Here is a 4,856-nt window from a genome sequence, read left to right on the forward strand (position 1 = left end):
GTGGGTTTTGGTCTTTAAATATGTCTGCTTGTGTCTGTATATGTGTGGATGGATATGTGTGTGTGTGTGTGTGTGTGCGAGTGTATACCCATCCTTTTTTCCCCCTAAGGTAAGTCTTTCCACTCCCAGGATTGGAATGACTCCTTACCCAAAACCCACTTCCTTTCGTCTTTCCGTCTCCTTCCCTCTTTCCTGATGAGGCAACAGTTTGTTGCGAAAGCTTGAATTTTGTGTGTATGTATGTGTCTGTTTGTGTTTCTATCGACCTGCCAGCGCTTTCGTATGGTAAGTAACATCATCTTTGTTTTTTAAATATAAGTATTTAGTTGAATTTATGGCCTTTAAATTTGACTTATTTATCACGTAACTGAAATTTAATGGATTCTTTTTAGCACTCATGTGGATGCTATATTTTTGTGGGCTGTTGACTCCAAACCACAGGTTTTTGAGGAACTATTACGTGTTATATACATGGATTACACAATTACAAGTCAAGATCTATCCAAGGTAGTATGTGAATTGATTGAAAACGTGTTTGCCATGGGACAGGCTTTGTTTTGTGGTGATGGTTGGGAGTCAGCAAGGATTTGTGTCTCATATGAAGGAAAAAATTAAGACCAAATTTAGGAAAGATTTATTGAGTATACACTGTTTTATCCACCAGGAGGTCCACTGCGTAAAAAGTGAGCAATATGGTGATTCATGAAGGCTGTGGTTCAATGTGTGAATTTCTTAAGATGCCATGGTATCATTCACCAACAGTTCAAGGGATTTTTGAAAGGCCTTGAAGCAGCATATAGTGTCATACCCTATCATTTTGCAATATGATGGCTTGATAGAGGCAAAGTGCTTCATGTATTTTTTACCATTCAGAAGGAAATTGCACTATTTATGGAAATGAAAGGAGAGACACTACCAACAGTCAATGACGACAATGGGTTATAGACTTGGCATTTGTCACTGATATCATGGAACATGTAAATCACTTAAATATATCACTTCAAGGAAAGGGTCTGCTTATTCCTAGCATGTATGACAAAAATAAATGGATTCATGGACAAACTATGTCAGTCTGAAAGGCAGCTACATGGAATTTAAGATTTTTCAAAAGCTGTTCTTTGCTTCAATTACCTCCAGATTCATGCTTCATGACTTATCAACAAATGTTGTGTGACTCCATCAGTGTTTCCAGATCAGGCTTAAAGACCTACATAACCTTGAAAATGTATTCAAATTATTTAGCACATCATTTTCCAATGAACCTGATATTGTGCCTTTGTAAATGCAGTTAGAACTCATTGCTTTGCAAAATTGCACTCTGCTCAATGACATATTGCAGCACAACCAATTTGTTAACATGATACCAGACATTCATGCAGAAGAGTTTCAAAAGCTACACAGGAATGCAGCTAACATTATTTCTATGTTTGGCTCTATATGTTTTTATGAACAACTGTTTTCCATTATGAAGAGGATAAAAATTGCAGCTCCCAGCTCCATTACCATATACTGAAGAGCAGTCTTGCGCCAAATATTCCCTCTCATGTAACACAGAAAGAAATACCTTGTTTCACAAACATAATAAAATATTGCTATTTTTCACGTTGACTGAATTTTTCTATTAGACCCATCTTGGTCATAGTCTCCTTATAACATACAATGTTGACTTGTCACATGCAACCCATTTACTCATCCCTGTAAGTGTGCTGCAGACTGTGATTCAATAATGAGAAAGTCATCGAGTAGTTTTACCATTGGAAATGCTGCATATTGAGCCTGTCATGAATTTGTTCCTCTTGTCTGATGTAGCCAATTCACTGACATTGTCACTGGTGGTGTGCAAATTGGCATCTGCGTGGGTGGTAGCATTGTCAGCTGTAACAGTGGTATCTTGTAGGATCCATGTAGACTTGTGAAGATTCACTGTAACAGTTGCAGTTTATCATGGATTAGAGTATTGGAGGTTTTGTCTCCTGGTTTTATCACTCTGTGGGAGCTGGAGCAATGCCACCTGGACTACAGGCCTGCAAGCACTCTCTTGACGTCACAAACTGATGATGGGCTACAACATATAGATTTCAGGAGTTTCAGGTCTGAAATTGCATCTTCTCCTAAATAGTCCTGTAATAAACTAAGATTTATACCTTTACATAAAATAATGGAACAAAACTGCTCCATGATTTGTGAGCATGTAAAATTGTTTTGTCAATGTTCTGCATATATGTAGCAATAGGTCTGAAGACAAACTGTAATTTTAGTTTCATTCTTTCTCTCACACCTTCAGAATTTACCTTTTCTTACAGTAAAAAATGAGTCATATGCAACAAACAAATGTTTCTCTGTTACAGTCAAGGAACAGGGATCCTAAAATAAAAATTTATTTTCCAAGTTATTTTAGTAAATTTTTATCCTTTGAAATATGGTGACTGCATGAGAAACTCACACCATTCAATGTCTTCTGAGACAATGTTCACTAAACCAAGAAACAATACAAAGATCTTTTATTCCCCTGATTTTCCAAGTCTGTAGAAAATAAATCTGGACTTTTTCATGAAAACATAACATGCATGATATGTAAGAAAGACGTTCTTCTCAAATAACTGAAGGTAACTGAAAAATCAAAAGGTAATTCTATAGCTGTATTATGTGGAACAAAACACCATTTGTAAGTTATATATTGAACAGATGGGTGTAAAATGATAATAGTCAGTATCAAATTACTGTAGGCATTACATGTGAGACAGAAAGCAAAAAGGGACCTCTTGACAAAAATTTTGGATTTTGATTTGTTGTAATTCTTATGTTAAACATTATATTTTGAACAGTTTGTAAGAGAAATAGAGTTCTAAGTCTAAATTCGAGTGATTTATGTCAAGTTGAATATTTCTGATGCAAAAGAGATGTTCTGAGATAGTTCATTTGAAAGTTTCATATTATTACCATTGTTTACTTGGAAATATTTAAGAAACAAATTCTGCATGTATGTTACGTTAAATGCCCTTTTGCCTTTTTCAAATGGTACAAAGTTCTGTAAGTTAACAGCAGATATTATGTTGTTAACCTCCAGCTTACAGCAAGTAAATTGCCCTCCCTCCTCCCCCCCCCCCCCCCATTATCTAGATAGGCTTCCTGGATCAGGGCCATGTCCTACTCTTGTCTTCCTGGAAGATGAATCAGCATGGTAGTTGTCCCTTTATTGTGTTGCAGGCTTACCTGCAACACTTGAAGCCTCCAACTTGTTGCAACTGTTGCTACCGATGTCTTTCATTATCCTGATTGCAACCTGTGAGAACACTAAGTACAATGTCAGATTCTCTTCTCACATTAACATCAAGGATTTTTTGCCGAGGGTTTGGCCATTCAATTCAACCTTTTGGTTGACTACCCTCACATCATCTCCTGAGGCCTTCTGATTCTGTGCCCATGCTTTCTCAAACAGAGTTATGATTGGTATCCTTAAAGAGTTTTGTTATCAAAATTGATATCTATATGGTCTTGAAGAGCTCAGCTGCTGTCTTGGTCAGCAGTTTTACCTTCTGGCATGGAGATATCTTGGGCACTATCTTTTTAAACCAATCCACTGTTTTCATTCGCTCACAGACAAAGATAAGAGCCCTCACACCCATATAGTCCCACCTGAATATGGGGTCTAGAATCGCATCCTCCACAGTCTTCTCAAAGAGAGATATCTGAACAAGCACAATCTGCTATGAGGTTATGTTGACCAGTTGATATCCCTGTTGGATAACCACTGTCCAGAAAACCAAGACTCTGTTTCCCTATTCCTGCCTTGACTTTTTCAGGATCCACTTATCCCTGCCTTAGAGGAACAATGGATCTGATTATCACCTTCATTCTGAGACAGTCTTTTTTTGGAGGTCATAGGTTCAAGACTTTTAGTTCCCACTATTTATTTTTAGTGTGCTCCCTGCTACCGTTGGATAAGCAGCAGCCAGCAGCAAGTCATACTCTTAGCTCACTTATTTGCTTCATAGTTTAACTCTTAATTTCTCTGCATGTTTTTGGGTACTTGCATAGTTTAATTCACAAATTACGGGTGTATTATAGTATTTGAGAGTTGTAGCATCACGTTTTAGTACCCATATAGTGTAAATTCACTTAGTCGTCAGTCATCTGTTTGGTTTGATCGCCTTGTGAGATAAAAGAGAGGGAAAAAATTGTTAGGGATGGATAGGGACTGCAACTGTTGTGTACGGATTCAGGGGGAATTGGCCACCATCCATAAACAGCTGGAAGTTGTGTTGGCTGTGGTCGACAGGCTCCAGGCTGTTGCCCTGGGCCGCGGTCACATTGGAACACCCAACGAAAGCGTTTTGGCACCTCTGGAGTCTGTAGCATCGCCTGGGATCTCTGATGCCACTGCACCCTTGGATTTGGATGTCCTTGCCAGTCTACATTTGCCTGATGGTGACTGGTGAACCGTGGCGGGGTCACGAATCACTGGACAGAAGGTGAAAGTTGGTGCTGGCCGCAAGCCTGTACCCTTATGCCTCTGTAACAGGTTTGAGGTACTGCCCTGTGCTGAATGTACTTCTGAGCCAGCAAGGGCAGCCTTGCCTGTTGTGGCAGGGGCTGGTCTTCCTGAGAGGTCCAGACAAGCGCACAGGGTGGGATTGCTTGTCATTGGGAGCTTCTATGTTAGGCGGGTGATAGAGCCCCTTAGGGATATGGCAGCTAAGGATGGGAAGAAAGCCAATGTGCACTCCATGTGCATACCGGGGGGAGTCATCCAAGATGTGGAAAGGGTACTTCCAGATGCCATGAAGGGTACAGGGTGCAGTCAACTGCAGGTGGTGGCTCATGTCAGCACTAATGACGTGTGTCACTACGGATCG

Source organism: Schistocerca piceifrons, chromosome 6 (genome assembly GCF_021461385.2).
Source record: "Schistocerca piceifrons isolate TAMUIC-IGC-003096 chromosome 6, iqSchPice1.1, whole genome shotgun sequence".
NCBI lineage: Eukaryota > Metazoa > Arthropoda > Insecta > Orthoptera > Acrididae > Schistocerca > Schistocerca piceifrons.